General features: G+C 47.2%; 1 long non-coding RNA gene across 3 annotated transcripts; it reads left to right on the top strand.

The window, feature by feature from the left end:
* The first annotated feature begins 1470 nt into the window (after nt 1-1470).
* On the top strand, nt 1471-5295 carry LOC309843705. Of its 3 annotated transcripts, none has more exons than XR_014300296.1 (4): nt 1471-1695; nt 3041-3417; nt 3537-3698; nt 5039-5295. It is a non-coding gene; the product is annotated as an uncharacterized lncRNA (long non-coding RNA). The 3 variants fall into 3 exon arrangements; XR_014300297.1 differs by having other exon boundaries at nt 1471-1735; nt 3146-3417; XR_014300298.1 differs by having other exon boundaries at nt 1471-1735.
* The last annotated feature ends 1759 nt before the right edge of the window (nt 5296-7054 follow it).

The raw sequence follows: 7054 nt of genomic DNA, 5'->3' as shown, positions 1-7054 counted from the left end.
AGCGTGGGAGCTTCCTAAGTGTTGGATGAACTGAGTTCCCATGCCCCTAAATCACATCCTGCCATGGCCACTGAAGTGCTAACTTTTGCCTGAATTGTTAGAGGACCAGCTCTCCTGCCTCAGAATGATGCACTCTTGAATTGGGAGCTCCTGGAGACCCGGTGCTTTCATATCAGGGGAAGAAGAATCTAAAGGCAGGAGGGGAGGCTGTGAGACTGACATTCTCAGGCACACAGTGGCCACCTCCTGCTCTGCTCTGCGGGGCAGAGGCCAAGAAAGCCCCCTTGCTGGAGCAGACCAAGACCGATGATGCTATTTTCCAGCATCTATGAGAACACCCCATTGCCTGGTGGTCTGTACAATAGACAGACCAAGCTGTTTGAGGATAGAGTAGTGCATGGGGCTCAGAGAGCAGATCCAGGGTTATCCAGACAAAGCTGTTCTCTCTGGCAGTCCCTTCCCCAAACTGGCATCTGCTGCTGGATCCTTCATGGCTCTGACCTCTTGGTACATTTCCAGCATGTGCCTTGTCTCCCACCTTCTTCACTCTCCTGCTCTAGTATTATGTGCAGGGAGAGCAAGTCCTCTCCTCGCACTCTGTTCCTCTCTGCTGTGCTCCCTTATGTCTGTCTCTGAGCTAGGGCTAGGGCCAGCTAGCCTGAACCCCAGCAAAGGCAGGTTTAAAACAAAAAAAACAAACAAACATGCTCCAAGAGAATGAGAGTTGAGATGTAGCAACGGAACTTGACTAAGGAAAGAGAGTGTGAATGGGAGCACCAAAAAGACAGGAGATAGTCTGTGCTGGTGTCTGGGCAGCCAGGTCTGTTGGGGATGAGGACGGCTTCCCCAAGGCACAGCCAGCAGCTCAGATGCATTCCCTCTCTAGGGGATCTGCTCTGGGATGTCCCCCAGCTGGAGACGCAGAGCTCCTCTCTCTGACATAGGCAGGTATGCAGAGCACAAGCACACGGACTCTCCCAAGGTCCTCCTGCCAGGCTGCCAGGAGCTATAGGTGAGTGTCCATCCCCAACCTTCCAACCCCCCACCCCCAGCCTTCTCCAGACACTTTGGACACCTCTACCAACCTCAAATTGCAGCTTCTCTGAGCTGTTCTGTGTGACTCAGAGACTTGGACCAGGAGGTCACCCTGACTGAGCCTGTTCAGCTGCACTGGAGTAGGACTCTAAAGGGTTCTAAATTCAGACCCAACCCCAGTGACCATGGGCTGCACCACTCTGCTCACTGGCTCTGAGCATGCGCTGCTCTGCCACCCGACATGGGGTCTGCATCAGCAGTCAATACACTTTTCTTATTAGGGACAGGAGAGGGAAGGTTTTTGGCCATTGGGTCTTGATAACAACTACTCCACTTGGTCACTCTACTGGGAAAGCAGCCACAGACAATATATCAAACAGCGGGCGTGGCTGTGTTCCGAAAAAGAACCTGGCAGACAATGGGTGCTGATGAACATCCATCCTTAGCTCTGTGCCTGTGGCACAGTGATGTGGGCTTCAGGGCTGATGTCTGGATGATTCTTCTATAGACCTTGGGACTCTCCTCCAACTTCTCTGGGCTGCAACTCTCTAAAATTCAGTGATTGCATGGAATAGTGTTGATCTTCACTGAAGTCAGACTCATTCAAATGAGCAAAGGTCTTCTGAACACTCCCTATGCATGCCTCTGATGTGTGAAAAGGTTGGAGTGACTATGCATGACTCTGATGTGTGAAAATGGGGTATGTCCTGCGAGTTTTACCTTTGAGCATTTCTTGACTCTGCCTTTGTGGTGCACCTTCTCATCCTTCCCCCACCTCTCATTCCCCTTCTCTGCCACTGAGGCTGCCTCCCATCTTACCCCTGTTACTCTCTGCTTCTGCAAACACTGAGTGGTCTTTCTACAAGACAAGCTTGATCATGATCTCTCCTCTCTCTCAGGTACTCAGTGGCTTCTGCAAACTTGCACAGCCTTCTTGTACAGCTCATAAGCCCTGTACTGGAGGCAAAGTGCCCTGGAAGGGTGTATACCAGGCCACTAGCTGGCCGGCTTTGTGGAGGAAGTGGGTGAAGACAAAGTGGGGGGGAGTTTATAGGTTATATTTCTTATTTCCTATGCATCTGTATTTTCTGAGTCTGTAAATCATGCTGCATTACTTTTCTATTGCTTTGTAGCAATTACCCTCAAACTGAATTGCTTAACACATATATTATCCCACAGTTTCTATGCATCAGGAATCCCAGAGTGACTGAACAGGGATGTTGTGGCTTGAGCTTGCCTTCCAGATATTTTCTGGGGACACAGTCATCTGAAGGCTCAACCGGGGCTAGATGACCCACTTTCAAGCTTACTCACATGGCTGGTGCTTCAGGTCCTCTGCGTGTGGGTCTTTGCACAGGTTGCTGACATATCTTCATGACCTGGCAGCTGGCTTCCCCCAGAGTGGGTTATCTGAGAAAGCTGCAATGTGTTTTAGGACCAAGCCTTGGAGGTCAAACATTGTCACCTCTGCCATAGTCTATTCCATAGAAGAACGTCACGAAGCCCTGCCCATGTTCAAGGCCAGAGAGGTTTTAAGTATTACCTCTTAAAGGAAGGAGTATCAGAATTCATGGGTATACTTTTAAAATCACCACATGGGTGTACATTAATTTTTCAACATGCATATCTCTATAGGAAAGTTCGTGGACTGAGACGCCAGCCAGACAGATCTGCTTTAGATCCCAAGATTCCCCCTTGTGCTCATTATAGGATCTTAAATAAGACTATCATCTTCCTGAGCCTCACTTCTTATCTTCCAAAAGAGAATGAGGATACCTAATTTCTAGCAACATTAGAGGGATTAAATGAAATGACATGTGGGCTAGATTCTTCCTCAAATGTACCTCAGTGTTACCATGTAGGGCACACGGGGACCTGCTGGCCTCACCTCCCTCCCGCTTCCTGGGCATCTTGGATTCCAGCCTCACTAAATGGCTCATTGTCTGGCTGCCCTGTGGGCCCTCGGACCGGGGCTCTTCACACCCAGTGTTTTTTCTTCCTGCAGGCCCTGATGTTTGTGTAATTATCTTTACTGTTATTACTCAAAATCACTATTCTGTGTGCTCCTGCAAAAGGCTTTAAACACCAAAAGAGCTTATGTTTTCAATAGTGTGAGCACAGAAAACCAAAACAAATGAGAGGAAACTTCCTGTTGCCAGTGCCCTGCAGAGAAGGCTTTCAATGGAGAGATGTTGGCACCAGGCCCATGTGTCCCCTCGGGAAGAGGGGCTTCTCAGCTCTAAGGTGCTAAGTCGCCACGGACGTTCTCTTAGGTCCTCATCTGAAGGGGACTGTTTTGAAAATCAGATCTATGAACTCGTGGCAAATCTGCAAACGACACTGTGTCCTGTTCTCTGTCTCTAAGGCCAACCAAGTACAAAGGTGTGTAAGGAAATCCTCCAGGTAACACCTGTTGGCTCCTGAGCCACAAGGGAAAGGAAGAGAGAAGGGTACTGATTCTTATGAATGCAAGTGTACTGAATTCCTTTTGTTATCTGCAGGATAGATATCCACAAAGAACAGAGGGGCTGGGAAGCAGGGATTCTGATACCTGCTCTGGTGTGGGGTTTTCCAATGCCACCAAGCAGCTCTGGGACACCAGCTGGGTGTCCTGCATTTAACTTAGCTCTGATGCTGTCTACCTGGAGACAGCCCTTACTCAGGTAAGTGCTCAGTCCCACCATACTGCCCCTTCTATGTCACTTCAGAACTCAGTACCTGAGACCCTATGCTTCAGACCCACCAGCTATAGATCAGAAGTTCCCAAGCCCCCTCCTCAGGTTCATTGAATTAGCTGGAGTGGCTCACAGAACTCAGAGAAAATTTTACTTAGTGGCACACTGGTTTATTAAGTCTGGATCTAAGTCTGGAATAAGTAGATGGGGGAGAGGCATAGAAGAAAGCATGGGGAAGGGATGTGGAAGGTCCATGCTCTCCAAATTTACCCCTTGCTCCACCTTTTCATTCTCCAAATTTACCCCTTGCTCCACGTTTTCATTGGGGTAAGGGGTAAATTTTCTAGGTCACCAACCTAGAAGCTTTGGGAACCCTGACCTTCAGGTTTTGCGGACATTTCATTACATAAGCATGACTGATTCAATAATTGGTCCTTGGCTATTGAACTCAACCCAAACCCTCTCCCCTCCTGTCCTTAAGAGATCTAGGTGCTTTCCAGAAGTCACCCCATTAACATGACAAAAGACACCTCCATCACCCCCCTCACTTGGGTAATTCCAAGGATTTTAGGAGCTCTTTCCCAGATTCAAGATGAAGAACAAATAGATATTTCTTATCAAGAATAACAGTAGCACCGAGATGTATTTTATGGTGTCCGACAGAGACACAAATATGAGAACCCCCCTTGAAACTCATCCAGTCTTACAACCTTATACTTTCAACATGACTTAAATATTCCAATTAAGCCTTTTTCATCCAGACTAACATTATAGGGTCACTTTTTTATTTAGATAGTTTTTTTTTTTAACTCGATTATAACACAGGATTTCTATTATAGTTTCATATCATGATTCATTGTAAGGAACACATATTTTTGCCTAGAGACTCATGTGTGAACATCTTTGTATGTATATACCTATCTGGTCATTTTCTTACTTATTCCTCCCTTCTCATGGTTTCTTGTGGTAACAGTCTACCAGCACTTGTACCACAAAAAAGCATTCCTCCCAGAAATTTTCCTCTAGGCCCCTCAATTCCAGCAGAGTGCTCCACTATTTATATAGACAAGCAGGAGCTCCACATTGGCACAGGGCCTGCGGATAAGCACAGAGGACAGCAGGTTTCTGTCTCTGGAGGTTGTTTCTTTCCCCATGGGGAGGATGATGAAGGTCATCTGAGCACCAGTGACACCCTCATTGCAATGTGTGGTGAGCCCTTGGCTGTGAACGCTATGAACATGGGACTTATCAACCACGAGATTTATGTGGCTCTGTAGATCATATGATCCCAGCCGTGTGTCTTACCCAATTAACTCTCATTTCTCTAGGGACTGGACAGAGCCAAGGGAAGTCCAATATCCACATCATTACACAACTGCCATTACAGCCAAAGTCCTGCATGATGAACAGTCTTCATACTGAGGCCCATCAAAGGGGCAGAGCCTGAGAACCATTTGGAGCCCATGTGTGGAGGCCTTTTACGGGTGTATGGAGATGTGGAGGCTGCTTCAGGGAGATTGGAAGGCTGGTGTTTTCCTGACTGCCAGAATATTGAACAATTTTCCCTTTTCATTAAAGCACTGAACCTCAAGAGCCAATACTCCTTCCTAAGGCACTACCCTCCCCAGCCAGGACTTTAATCAGTGACACAGATCCCTTTAGGGACCTGAGTTAGAGGCAAAGACTCAAGTTTTTGCAGTCCCAAGAAGTAGAAGTGTGACCAGATGATTAGTCGATCTCTATTCCTTGATGGAGCCAGGCAGACTGGCAGCAACCTTCTGAAAACCTGGCAAAGGGTCAAAAGAAAGGTAAAGCCCCTTTCACACCTTAAAGGTAAGCTTCAAGGCAAGGCAGGAGTGGGGCAATCCCCATGGGCTAGATATTCTCATTCCCTCCTGGGTGTTGTTGCAAGTCCCACAAAGCCTCATTGCCCCTTACTCTGCATTGTTTAAAATGTGTATCATTAACTGGAAGGACAAAGCCAGGATAGCAAAAAAGTCACTCAATTGTCAGCTCCAATCTAATGGTGATATGAGACCACATTTATACTCAGCAAGAAAGAGTTCTGGGATCAACTGGAAATGTCTTCCATGAGCAAAGGAGAAGGTGGTGGTGACCAGCTTGCTCTGTTTCCCTATTCTGGTCAGAATCCTGGAGGCCAATGTATATCCTACAGTTATGAGCTACAGTATCTCTCCCCTGACCACCAGAAGGTAAAAATAGAGGCCACACATTCTCTTGAAGTGTTCAGAATGTACTTGATGTTCTGTACAGTGGCTCTGGAGAAACCTTCCATCTGTGGGCATCTGGTCACACCATGTTTTTGACTTCGAGAAAGTATGTCAGCATGGTATGCATAGGGGCAGGGATGATAAATGGTACTCAGATAGATATTAAAACTGAGAGGCAAGCCCCTACAAAACAGGGGAATAGCTCTTTCTAGGAGTCTTGAACATAAGCCAAATTTTAGACCACACAATAAGCAGAACTGAAGCCAGAATGTGGGTCCCAATGTAGGACACAGACAGGGAGCACAGCAGGGTCATGGCAGGAGTATCAGTCCAAGGGTCTGCAAAAGAACGGAGTGGCTAAGCTCAGTAGCTAAGCCCAGGGGCTAAGCTCAGAGAAAGGTCAATGTAAGTGGGCCAGATGACCCTCTTCAACTGTCATGTTTAGATTCTCAGGGTTTTAAAGAACCTCTCAGGTGATTGAACTTCCTCACTGTCCAGCACATTCTTCCTCCACCTTCTTTCTCAGAAGCAAGGACAGACTGATAGCCAATGCCCAGAAGCAGCAATGGCCTTGCAGAAGAGGAATGTTCTACCTTCTCCTCTGGTTTAAATCCCGCTTTCAGGCATAGCCAGGTATTTTCCTTCCTCCATCCCCACTATTCTTCACTCAGCCTTCAGTCAGTCAGTCAGTCAGTCAGTCAGTCAGCTATTCCAACATCTGCAGGACGTTTTAGAGGATGATACCCTTGGTGGTCCAGGGCCCCTTTCTGGGAGATCTCCCAGGTCTGGCACTCCATCCATCCTTACCTTGGATTCACTCAAGCATTGGTTCACCAAAAACTGTCCCAGGGACATTGTGGGTTGGCAAGTACTGTGCCCAAATATTCGGAACCCCAAATTTCAAACCCACAAAGAACTTCCTGTAGTCACGCATTCTTTGGAACATTACTAAAGACAGCAAACTCTTCCTGCACTTAGCAGGAATCTGCCTGCATTTGAAAAGCTCCTTGAGGAACTGGGGGGATTATCTCACCTTGAAAGATGGTAAAACAAAAACAAAAAGAACCAAAAACACCAATAAAAGAAAGTAGCCATGGACCAGTAAGTGTTTGG

This window comes from Mustela nivalis, assembly GCF_964662115.1.
Source record: "Mustela nivalis genome assembly, chromosome: 11".
Taxonomy (NCBI): domain Eukaryota; kingdom Metazoa; phylum Chordata; class Mammalia; order Carnivora; family Mustelidae; genus Mustela; species Mustela nivalis.
This window is presented reverse-complemented; position numbering and strand designations above follow the sequence as displayed.